Source organism: Bubalus kerabau, chromosome 17, assembly GCF_029407905.1.
Source record: "Bubalus kerabau isolate K-KA32 ecotype Philippines breed swamp buffalo chromosome 17, PCC_UOA_SB_1v2, whole genome shotgun sequence".
Lineage (NCBI taxonomy): Eukaryota > Metazoa > Chordata > Mammalia > Artiodactyla > Bovidae > Bubalus > Bubalus kerabau.
Window position 1 is genome coordinate 8,320,158 of NC_073640.1, and position 13,259 is coordinate 8,333,416.

At 48.6% G+C, this 13,259-nt stretch overlaps 1 protein-coding gene across 1 annotated transcript in view; it reads left to right on the plus strand.

The window, feature by feature from the left end:
- Positions 1 to 13,259, plus strand: part of VAT1L (vesicle amine transport 1 like) — a 165,476-nt gene that overhangs the window by 134,153 nt on the left and 18,064 nt on the right. The window lies entirely within an intron of this gene.

Genomic DNA, 13,259 nt, shown 5'->3' on the forward strand with positions numbered 1-13,259 from the left:
TCACTCAGTTGTGTCTAACTCTTCGCGACTGCATGGACTGGAGCCCACCAGGCTCCTCTGTCCATGGGATTTTCCAGGCAGGAGTGCTGGAGTGGGGTGCCATTGCCTTCTCCACATGGTACAGTAGGTGCTTCCAGACTCTGGATCCTCCTGGTTATTGTAATATCCTGAGACTTAAGGTTAAAGAACACCTGTACTTCTGTAGCTAAATTCCCTCTATAGCTCTGAAGCAATATACTGCCCATGTTCGAGCTGAAGAAAGAGAGGCTCAGAGTGGCTTCTTGATATGCCCAGGATTACAAAGTCCAGTGAGAGGAGCCTGAATCTTCCCAAATCACCACACAGCAGCTCTTTATGCCACATCACACATGCCCCTCCCCCAACCTTGCCACCTTTGGGTAAAGCCAAGAGCAAAGGGAAGGGGCCAAGTTCTGACACCAGGAGAAAGCCTCTTGAATCTCTGGATTCACACAAATTGAGAGACAAGCTGACGCCCCTACCAGGTGAAAATTCAAAAGAGGCTACTAAGCCCATGGTATAGAGTCGACAATCACTGGAGAAAATGTGCCCAGAGATGTGAGACAGAACGACAGTCTCATGAAGGAAGATGCTAAGTCACTGAAAGTTTAGGGACTGGGAAAACATGCAATTCTAGACTTCAGCATTGCTCTCAGCAGGTGGAATGGGTGCTCATTTCATCACCAAGCCTACTGGATGCTGAAGCCACGCACTGGAAAAACCCCGATACTGAAGTGGGTCTGAACCCACCCAGAGAGACCACACAGCTTGGCTCCTTCCCCTCTGCCCAGGCTCCTACTGGTGGGTCCACCCGGCTTGGAGCCACCGCCTGGGAAGGGTGACTCTGAAATGATGGGCAGAAGCCTTTCTCCTATAAGCAATGGCCACAGTTGCTCCCTTGGACAGGCAGGGTTTTTCAAGGTGTGCACTCCTTGGGCCAATTTCTGAGCCCCGCCTCCAACCCAGTGAGTTAGAGGAGCCTAGAGATAGGAAATGGCAACCCACTCCAGTGCTCTTGCCTGGAGAATCCCAGGGACAGGGGAGCCTGGTGGGCTGCCATCTATGGGGTCGCACAGAGTCGGACACGACTGAAGCGACTTAGCAGTAGCAGTAGCAGCAGAGATAGGTCTGGGGTCTTCGATTTTATTATGCGTCCCAGTGACCCTAAAGCCCACTGCAAGTTGGGAAGCTGCTCTAAGCTCTGTCTTATGTCTTTGCCTACTGGATATTAATTTGACAGATATTTATTGAAATTCCACTTATTTGTCAGGCTGTTTTAGGCACTTTGGCTACATGTAAACAAAATGGACCCCCCCCCCTCCAAATATCTTCAGTGCTTACATTCTACTGCGTGTGGGGGAGGCGGGAGATGAGTGAGTGAGTGGAGAGAAAAATAATGAGCAATAAACCCTGGACAGTGGAGTAACCCGTCCGTTGCTGGCTGGCATTTGCCATCACCTTTCCAAGCCTGTAAATGGCAAACTACCCTTTGTGAAAATGAAGGAAAACTCATTGTAAATGGAGTCAGAAAGCCCTGAAGGGGGCTTTCCCACGTGAGTGCCACTCAGCCAGCCTCACCGGCAGGGAAAAGGAAGATTGGAATTGTTTTGACAAGGAAGGACATTTCTTACTTGTAGAATTTTATCCCCTGCTTGTAAGAAAAAGGAAGTTCCCTCCCTGCCCCCAGCAGCAAGGCTCTAATAACCACTTGGAGCCAATGAGAAACTGCCACAGCCTCCAACTCTTCTTCTCCAGTGAAGGTTTCCTTCAAAACTCTCCCCAGTTTCCTCCTAAAGCCAGAGAAAAGCTGACCTTCTCTTTGTCTCTCCCAGCTCGCCTGCAAATTTCACCATAGCTCACCTGTCCCGTCGCATTGCAATTCCCTGCTATTCCCAAATAAACACATTTTGCTGGTGAAACAACTGGCTGGTTTATTTCCGAGGTCGACACCATCTACAGCTCTCTGAAGGAAAGAGCACCTACCTACCAGGTCTCCAAAACGTTAGAAGGACCGGAGATTTCTCGGAGCTGCTCTCTGCAGCAGTGAGTGCTGAAGCCTGTGTGCGCCAGCTCCTGAGGGCTTCCAGCTCTGCCCCCGTGATGGTGCCCAGTAGATTCAAATCAGCTGTGTTGGGAGCAGTTCCACCAGAATCAGCAGGGCGCCCACTCCCCACCCGTGAGCTCCATAACAAAAGCGTTGCTGCACATTCACCATCGCAGTAATACGGCAAAGGGGATAGAGTCACAGGGGATAGAAGCTAAATTCCAGAGCCCAACCATTCCCCCCAAATCAAGTGACCAGGGTGTGTCTCCCTTTTGCTTTCTGGGTAAATAAAGATCAGGGCTTCCCAGGTGGCACAGTGGTAAAGAACCCGCCTGCCAATGCGGACTCAAGAGACTCAAGAGATCTCTAGATTTCAAGGACTCAAGAGATCCCCAGGTCAGGAAGATCCTCTGGAGTAAGAAATGGCAACCCAGTCCAGTATCCTTGCCTGGGAAATCCCATGGTAAGAGGAAGCTGGCGGGCTTCAGTCCACAGGGTTGCAAAGAGTCAGACATGGCTGAGCACACACACACACATGCATACACACAAGTAAAGACCAAAGGAGTTGAGGCTCTGGACCAAAACATACGCAGAAAGGCTTGGAATAAAACATATGGTAGTGACATGAGGGATTACCAAGGGTGTAGCTTTCTGCACTCATTTCATCGTCTCGTATCTTGCATGTTTGTTGTTGCTGCTTTTCCCCTAATAGTCAGTCATTGATTGCACCCTTAAAAGTTGATGAGTTTCCAGGGCATTATAAATTCCAAGCATTTAGCAGAACCAGCACTAAAATAGCTCATTAAAGAGTGTGGGTTGGAAATAAGGATTGTCAGTGTACTTTATATACAATAATCAATTACGGCAATTTCTCAGCAGTGGTTTCTATCACTCCTCTTTAAGATGCTATAATGGAAATGAGCTCATCAGACTTTAAGGATGTTTGTTACTCTGTGTATCTCAAGTTGTTGCACGCAAACTCTGAGGTAAGAGAAGGAATGGATGTTCCTGGCTGTCTAAGGCCATAACCTAAAGGGCTGTGTGTGTGCTCCTGTGCTAGACGCTCAGTTGTGCCCGCCTCTTTGAGACCCTATGGATTGTGGCCCACCAGGCTTCTCTGTCCATGCGATTCTCCAGGCAAGAATACTGGAGTGGGTTAGTGGGTTGCCATGCCCTCCTCCAGGGGGATCTTCCCAACCCAGGGATTGAACCCACGTCTCCTGCATTGTAGACGGTCTTCTGCATTGCAGGCAGATGCTTTACTGTCTGAGCCACAGGGATGCCGTAAAGAGGTTTAAACAAGTTCAAAATAGCATGGAAAGCATTAGCGAGTAGCACACTTGTGAATGTTTTCATAATCAGATCTTGGGCTTGTGGGAAGCTCTGATTTGTAGTGTTTGTCAATTTCCGTCGTGTAAAAGCTCCCCCCGGCCAATTCCAAGCAATGGATGCGCTGTCAACTGATTAGCTAAATCCCTGAAAATTTAACCATTGAGCCCCATGAGCCAGTACAAGGTGGCTTCAACGTGCCACTGATGTTAGCTTTAAAGTTAATATGAACTTTGCATTTGGCTCAATGATGCTTCATTTTTAAAAAATGATCATTTTTTTTTCTGTCTTCAAATCTTCTAGCATCATCTAACACAGTGTTTCCCCAATAAAGCCCTCCTTTCACCAGTGGAGTAGGGCTTGCTCTTGCCTGGAGAATCCCATGGATGGAGGAGCCTGGTGGGCTGCAGTCCATGGAGTCGCTGAGGGTCGGACACGACTGAGCGACTTCACTTTCACTTTTCACTTTCATGCATTGGAGAGGGAAATGGCAACCCGCTCCAGTGTTCTTGCCTGGAGAATCCCAGGGACTGGGGGGCCTGGTGGGCTGCCATCTATGGGGTCACACAGAGTCGGACATGACTGAAGTGACTTAGCAGCAGCAGCAGCCTCACATTGAATCATGTAATGAGAAGAATATGACCTTTGCATTTCCTCCCTCAATCCTCTGATTACACCAGGAGAACAGTCAGCAGGGAGCCCGTGTGCTTCCACAACTCTAGGACACATGTCCTCTCCTTTTTGAACCAAGAGAGAACAGACCCTGGGTTCTCATCTTCAGGGAGGCAAGGGCATCAAGCTAGAGTGTGACAAAAATGTTTCCTTTTGTCTTACTCGTTATGTTTGGCTTTCATGAGTGTCACTCAGTTGTGTCTGAGTTTTTGGTGACCCCATGGACTGTAGACCACCAGCCAGGCTCCTCTGTCCATGGAATTCTCCAGGCATGGAATACTGGAGCGGGTGGCCATTTTCTTCTCCAGGGGCTCTTCCCAACCCAGGGATCAAACCTGCATCTCTTGTGTCTCCTGCATTGGCAGGTGGCTCCCTTAACGCTTTCCATGCTATTTTGAGCTTGTTTAAACCTCTTTACGGATTCACTAGTGGCTCAGACAGTAAAGAATCTATGCCACCTGTTTGGCTTTTAATGGCAAACAATTCCGATCTTCCCCCCCACCCCCGCATTTATGGAAGTAGCACGGAGTTATCTTTTCAATGTGTTATTAAATATGCTCCCTGTACTTAGGAGGAGGTACCTGGATGAAGCAAAAGTCACTGGCTGTTCAGCACCCTGAAGATGAGACCCAGCCTTTCGTGTGGTCTGCTTGCTGGGCCCTCTGGAGGCAGAATGGGCCAGAGGCAGCTTGGATGCCTCAGCAGTTGCTCTCTGTCTGTGGGAGCACCTGCCCCCCTTCGTCTAAATCACACAGATTGAGGCTCAAGCCGTATGTGCTATCACACGCTGGTTTGTCGCTGTTTGCCTGTTTCTCTGGTGTAAATATTCCCACCGTGGCTGATTTCAAGCAACCGACGTGACTTCACTGAACTGAGATTGGGGAAGAAATGTGCGCAGTAGACTTCCCTGGACCGGTAAGAGTGGCTCCAGCACACGCTGGATGTGGCCACCGCTTACAGTCGCTATGGGATTATGTGGAAGGCACCAGGCAAGACGGCCTTCCTGCTGGCTCAGACGGTAAAGAATCCGCCTGCGATGTGGGAGACCTGGGTTCAGTCCCTGGGTTGGGAAGATCCCCTGGAGGAAGGCATGGCAACCCAGTCCAGTATTCTGGCCTGGAGAATATCTCAGACAGAGGAGCCTGGTGGGCTACAGTCCCTGGGGTCGCAAAGATGCTTTCCAGGTAAGATGCCTTCTCATGCCAGCTCACGCTGGCCCCCAAGGCTATAGTTGCTGGTAACGATTATCACTGTTCTACAGATAAGCAGCTTTGGGGCAGAGAGATTACAGAACACACCCAAAGTTATAAAGCTGGTGAGTAATGGAGCTGGGATTTAAACCCAGGTCTCAGTCAGCACTCGGATTGCAGCCATGAACTTAAAAGGCACTTGCTCCTTGGAAGGAAAGCTACGACAAACCTGGTGTGTGCATGCCTGTGTGCTCAGTCACTTCGGATGTGTCCAACTCTTTGCAACCCCATGGACTGTAGCCCTCCAGGCTCTTCTGTCCACGGGATTCTCCAGGCAAGAGTACTGCAGTGGGTTTCCATGCCCTCCTCCAGGGGATCTTCCTGATCCAGGGACCGAATGTGAGTCCACTGAGCCATGGGGGAAGCACTGACCAACCTAGACAGCATATTAAAAAGCAGAGACATTACTTTGCCGAAGAAGGTCCGTCTAGTCAAAGCTATGGTTTTTCCAGTGGTCATGTATGGATGTGAGAGTTGAACCATAAAGAAAGCTGAGCACCGAAGAATTGATGCTTTTGAACTGTGGTGTTGGAGAAGACTTGAGAGTCCCTAGGACTGCAAGGAGATCAAACCAGTCCATCCTAAAGGAAACCAACCCTGAATATTCTTTGGAAGGACTGATGTTGAAGCTGAAACTCCAATACTTTGGCCACCCAATGTGAAGAGCTGACTCATTGGAAAAGACCCTGATGCTGGAAAAGATTGAAGGCCAAAGGAGAAGGGGGGTGACAGGTGATGAGGTGGCTGGATGGCATCATCGACTCCATTGACATGAGTTTGAGTAAGCTCCAGAATATAGTGGAGGACAGGGAAGCCTGGAGTGCTGCAGTCCATGGTGTCGCAAAGAGTCGGTCACGACTGAGCGACTGAACTGACTGAACTGAACTGAACTGAACTGAACTGAACGAACTGAACAGCACCAGGCTTGCGGCAGACAGTGAAGGACATCAGCGCCCTCTAGAGGTCAGAGTAGCAATGACAGCGGTGACCTGTGAAATCTGTGTGTGCTTCGTCACTTCAATAGTGTCCAACTCTTTGCAACCTCATGGACTGTAGGCCGCCAGGCTCCTCTGTCCATGGGATTCTCCAGGCAAGAATACTGGAGTTGGTTGCCATTTCCTTTTCCAGGGGATCTTCCCAACCCAGGAATCGAACCCTTGTCTCCTGCGTCACCTACGTTGTCAGGTGGATTCTTTACCACTGAGCTATCTGGGAGTTTGAAATCTTTGAAGGAGAGGTAATTCCTTGGGGGAAGAGAAGCCTTGCATCCACAGCCCTCTCCCTCCCCTTCTCCACTTAGTGACCTCCTGGCTTGGAAGGATCAAGTTAAACGGGGGGCCCAGGATGACTGACAGGCTCCCCTCCAGCTTCTAGTTGCTAACGCCTACTTGCAAGGCAGCGGTTCCCATCTGGGAGAGATTCTGTCCTCCAGGGACTACTGGCAGGGTCTGGAGGCACTCTGGGTCCTCATGCCTGGGAGGACACTGCAGGTGTCTAGTGAGCAGAGGGCAGGAACGGTGCTAAATATCCTGCAATAGGCAGGACAGCTCCACGTGCCACAGAGTCATCCAGCCCGGAATGTCACTAATGTCGAGGTTGAAAACCCCCCTGTAAGGAGTTAGGGAGCTGGGCCACTCAGGAGGCTGAATTTATTCTACTGTAATCCTAGAGAAAACCCTTCAGCTTCCATCCTGAGAAGGAATGCCTGGCACAGCCTCCGGGCATTGGAAATAATCTCAGGCTCCCTTGGGAGGGTTGGGGACCATCTACTTGGGATCGCAAGGGGGCTTCCTTCATCTCTCCACTGTATCTCCCCCCTCACTTTCTCCTACCTGGTGACTGCTTCCTATCTGACATTCAGAGACACCTCCCAGCAAGGCAACCCCATGGAGCAGCACCCAGTTTCTGGAAGAGCAAAACCAATCACTCAGGGGGTGACATATTTCTTTAGACCTCTGCAGTCATAGGTGTGGATGGACACTTTGATGTACCCACTCCTTCAATAGTGATTCCAAGATGCGTGATTGCCAGTTGATTGTTTGGTTTGAGATGGATAGAGGCTCCTTGTCTGGCTTTCAGTGACTCGACACTTACCTGTCCATTATTCATCCTTTCCACAAATCTTTTTAAGCATCTGCTCTGCACTACGTCTGATGTTAAGTGTTAGAAATGAAATATTTTCCTGACATTATTTGTCGCGCTAGGTGACGGGGCCACAGTGCAGTCGCAGTGGGGAAGGGAGCCAACTGCAGAGACACTGGCTGGGTTCGAATCCCAGCTATGCTGCCTTCTAGCTGTATGATGCTGGGAAAGCGTCTCAACCTCTCCCAGCTTCGGTTTCCTCACCCTTTAAAACGGCAGTGCTGCATCATGTCCAGACTTGTTAGAAGCTAAATGACTAAATGGTCTTGACGGAACAGGTTTTAATCCTCTAGTTCCCATCTTTACATCCTAGCTCTTCTAGTTTTTGGTTTTTTTTTTTTTGTTTTTTGTTTTTTGTTTTTAAGCTGTGTCACCTTGAGCATATTAAGTTCTAGGGTTCTCAGTTTTGTCCTCTGTAAAGTAGAAATAATGACCCACCATGTACAGAGTCGATGTGGAGATTAAGGGAGATGATGCCTGCAAGCCAGTTAGCATGTTACTGCTGGCATGTTGTAAGCACTCAATAGACATAACCATTATAATCATGACTATCTATTGCTATTATATTGCCTGCAATAATCAGAGTTGAAGTAGCTATTTTCATCCACATTATTTTAGATCTGTTTCAGTGTTTTAAACAGCTGTGGGTGGCTGAGAGGCGCGTATGCCTGCCTCTTCTTTGTGCCAAGGCTGTACCCTGATGAGCAGCAGGAGGGGAAAGCAACCCAGGCTGATGGGTCCTCCACGGGGTGGGTTGCTCAGTCCCACCTACACTCATGCAGTCATGAGCTGAACCCTCTCCCAAGCTCTCTTCCTCTGTGCGATGATTTCCTTAAAACCTGTGAGGAATCCCACGCAATGAAAACCAACGAGCCTGGTTATATAGACTCTACGTTGTACACAGGCCTGTCTGCCCTGGTTCGTACAGGTGATCTGGGTTGAGTCAGGGTCTGTTCGGAGTGCTCAATTACGGAACATCAGGAAGTGAATAGACCTGCTCTGTCAAGTCCATGGGAGCCAAAATACTGTATCATTTGGTTTTACAGAAATGCCTAGGATTTCATTGACAATAGAAGCGTCGGAAAAATAGTGTAATAAGTGACTTCTGGGATCTGTACTTGGTGAGACCATTGACTCATTCACTTGGAAGCATGACCAATTCCAGACTGTAGAACTTTTTTAAAAAGTTATTTTCATCCACATACAGATGGCCAGTGGGCACATGAAAAGATGCTCTACATCACTAATTATTAGAGAAGTGCAAATCAAAACTACAGTGACCACACATCAGTCAGAATGGCCATTACTAAAAAGCCTACAAAAGTAACAGATACTGCTGAGGGTGTGGAGAAAAGTGAAGCCTCCTGCTCTGTTGGTTGGGATGTAAATTGCTACAGCTGCTATGGGGAACAGTGTGGATGTTCCTTAAAAAACTAAGAAGTGAAGTGAAGTTGCTCAGTTGTGTCTGACTCTTTGCAACGCCATGGACCGTAGCCTCCCACACTCCTCCGTCCATGGGATTTTCCAGGCAAGAGTACTGGAGTGGGTTGCCATTTCCTTCTCCAGAGGATCTTCCCAACCCAGGGATCGAACCTGGGTCTCCTGCATTGTAGGCAGATGCTTTACCATCTGAGGCACCAGGGAAATCTTTAAAAAAAAAAACAAAACTAAAAGCTCCAGCAATTCTCTCCCCCAGGAATGTATCTAGACAAAACTGTAGTTGGAAGAAATGCATGCACCCCAAAGTTCACAGCAGCACTATTTACCTCAGCCAAGTCATGGAGACAATGCAAGCGCTCACTGACAGGAGTGGATAGAAGAGGGCGCACAATAGGCCACTGCTCAGCCAGAAAGAACGGCATAGTGCCATCTGCAGCCACCAGGGTGCGCCCAGAGACGCTCATCCTAAAGGAAGAAAGTCAGACTGAGAAAGGCAAATCCCACACATCACTTAAGTGTGGACTCTAAATCTGACATAAGTGAACTTATCTATAAAAGAAGCAGACCGACAGACATAGAGAACAGACTGTGGCTGCGAGGGGAGAGGAAGGGAGGAATAACTTAGGAGTTTGGGATTCACAGATACCTGCTGTAATATGTAAAACAGATAAACAATAAGGACCCACGGAGCGCACAGGGAACTCTGATACCCTGTAATAAACTCTCTGTCTCTCTCCCTGCCCTCTCTCTCCCTCTCTCTCTCTCTAACTGAATCACATTGCTGTACACTAGAAACCAACACAACGTGGCAAATCAACTATACTTCAATAAAAAATAAGTTACAAAAAGAAAAGTGCTAAAACCATTGAAGAAATGTTTTCTCCCAATAGGAAAAATGTCATACTCAATGCAGACATTTAAAAATATACCCCTTCAAAGAAAAGAAAAGCAAAGCAGACAAAACTGTCTAATTCCCATCATCCAAAATAACCTTATTTTTTTTCCTTCCAATATTTTTCTTTTGTGCATTTGGGGGTTTGTTTTGATTTTCTTTTGTTCAGGGCATTGACATTTTTCAGAAATGATAAGCACACTGTAAAAACTTTTACAGACTGCTTCCCCCTCCTCTAATAGAGTCTCTCAGCACTTTTAACCTTTATTGTTCTTCAGTTGCTAAATCGTGTCTGGCTCTTTGCGACCCCGTGACCGCAGCACGCCGGGCTTCCCTGTCCTTCACTGTCTCCCTGAGTTTCCTCAAACTCATGGTCACATATTATTCCAACAAATGTTTATGTCAGGGTTTATTCAACTGCCCTCCCCACTCCTGGACATCCAGGTCACTTTTATTTTTATTGTTATAGCTGCAATAAGTATTTTGGATATAAAGTTTTTTTTCTCTTCTTGTTATTCCAAATGTAGGACTACTTCCTTAAGATATATTCTCAAAAGTGGAATTGTTAGGTCAGAGAATTTTAAATACTTTACAAGGTGCTTTAAAGACTATGTAGACTCTGCAAGCATTTCCTACACTGCTTGGTGCGGATATGACTTCAGTTTTGTATAAATGTGGGTGAACTGCCACCCACCTTCCCAACCTCTACCCAACTCTTAGCTGTGGGGACCTTCCCAGATCCACCCTCATTCCATGACTCCCGAGGATCTGACTGTTGTCCTAAAGCTGTCCCCTGGGTTTCAGTCCCTGTGACCACCTGTGAATTCAGAGTAGCCTGGTCACCCCAGCCCAAGGCATGGCCCTGCCAGCTGAGACAGTGGGCCCCTGAGCGGGAAAGGAAAGTGTCTGGAAGACAAAACCTCCCTCATCCCTTGACTTTTCCCCCCAGTGTATTGAGCCTGTTTTCTGTCTCGTTGCCATAGCAATGCAACCTCAGGCTAATAGATACTCCTTGGTGCTTAGAGGAAAAATCTCAGCTGCCAGACAAGCCAGGACAATGCAGGAAGGAACAGGTTAGCCCCAGATGCCCCTCCACGCCTCGGCAAAGCGGCAGAGATCATTAAAAATTCGACTTTAGGGTCATGCAGACTCCAACAGAAGGAAGGTTCCAGGCCTTAGCAGAGTCATCTGTTTCCAATGCTGATTAAAATGGACAAGGATAATTCAGATGACCTCAGCTCTCCTCTCTGCTTTGATGGAGAACCTTTCTAAGCATAGGTCTTTTTAGAGGCTCTTTCTTCCCTTTGAGGAATTAGATGACTTCCAAAGAGCCTGAAATGATAGCACAGGTCCGGTGGGATAGACAGCCTATTGCAGTATCCCACCATGGATCTTGTCAGTTCCACTTCACAGCTGCCCTGACTCCCAGGTCCAGCTGCTCTCCCCCTCTCTCCTCGTCCCCTGCCTCACCTGCGGGCATCCCTCCCGGGCCATCTTCTCAAGACTCACCTCCAGTCAGGTCTGAGCCCCCCAGCCCCGACCGAAGAGAGCCCCGCCAACACAGCTCGGCACAGCGTCCCCTTCACTGACTCTCGGGTCCCTGCATGAGCCATTTTCCCCTTTCAGGACTTGGTGTGTACATTTTCTCTTCCAAGAAAACGCCTCCCACCTTTACAAGCCCCAGGAAAATGCCATTTTTCTCTAAGTAGCGTCATTTCCCACCCCCCTGGGCTCTTCATTCAGGCCCAGAATGTAGCTCTCCCCACACTGTCCTGGATGGACTGTGTGGGTGGAGTCCCCACCGTGGCAGCCAGTGGGGCGGGGGGGTGTTGTCTGGGGAAGGGGTTGCCTGTGTGTGTTCATCTCGCTGAATGCTGCCTGGCGTGGGGTAGGTATCCAATACTGGAATCTATTACCCTCACAAAGCCGTGTTATTTGCTGGAAAGAATAACATGATTGTATCTGGGGAAATGGGCGAAGACCTCCACCTTCTCCAGCCCAAACCCCTCACTCATAATATCAGCATCCAACACACACCGTTGAGCATTTGGGTACCACATCTGTTGTTTGGGGAACAGAACTCAAAGTTCATATTTTAGAACCTTTTTTGGGAAATTTCAAACAAGCAGCAAATCCTGACCCACCTCCGCCCCCACCAGCCAGGTACCCATGGAGGCAGCCTTCACGTGATGAACCCCTGGTCAGCTTGTCTCCTTTGCTGTCTCCCCTCCCCAACGGCTTTTCTGGAGTAGTTTAAGGCACATCCCAGACACGATGTCATTTCATCTAACAACATTTCATCAGCCGTCTAGGTGAAAATCCTACCCCTTCTGCCTACACTGCCTGTGACCTTGGGCAGACTAACCTCCCTGGTCCTCCTGTTCCGTGTCTGAGACGTGAGAATAATCATGGCACATCCATCAGAGGGTTACAATGAGGAGCAAATGGACTATTCTGCAAAAAACACTTGATGCTTGGCATTTGCCCAGCTTGTGTGCTGAGTGGTTGGTGTTAGCCACTAAAATCAGCATCATACCATCATTACCATCATCTTTACTCATGTTAGCCGTTAAAATCACCATCATTACCATTTTCCTTACTGAATCTACTGCCCAAGTCCCAAGCATTTGAGACACAAGAGACATACAAATGTATCAACCACTAATCATAGCTCTGGCAGTTGAAGAACAGATTGGAACGTGGAGACACTGGAGCCCCAGGGATCAAATAGGAGGCTGGAAAAGTCATCCCGGAGGGAGGTGATGGGGCCTTGAACTAGACAGCGATGGAGGTGCAGAGAACACACCGGGAGGTGAGAGCAAAGACCCCCGGGGGGTGCTTGCTGCAACTGAGGTCAAGTTTGGGTATCCGTGGACTGGAGAGAGTCAGCTAAGGGAGGGGAGAAGGGGGGGGACGGTGAAGTGTCCTCTGAGAGCCTTTGTCTCTGCTGCACTGGTTGATGGACATCCTGGGGAAGGCGCGCGACGCGTGAGGCTGCTGATTACGGCAGCACACGGCTTCCCTTGTGCGGCTGGTGGTGAGTTTCACTTTGAAGCCACTTACACAACTCTGTGAAAGGCTCCAGACCCCCGTGGGCTTCCGTCCCCCTCCGCCCTGCTCTGCAACCTCCCTTCACTGTCCTGATAATCAAAGTGGAGGTGGTGCTTTACCCACCACCACTTTTAAAACGTATTCTCCATGAATACATGCTCACCGTGGACCTTTTAAAAAAGACACACACACAAACATGATCTCGCTTGTACGTGGAATCTAAACTGGCAAAATCACAGAAGCAGAGAGCAGAGGGTGTGTACCAGGGGTTTGGGTCGGTGGGAGAAGGAGAGGAGGTGGTCAAAGGGAACAAAGTTTTATGCAGGATATGTAAGTTTTGGAGATCTGCTAATGTGGCGTAGTGCCCATAGCTAACAATACTATACAATGTACTTAACGTCTGCTACGAGGGTAGAGCTTA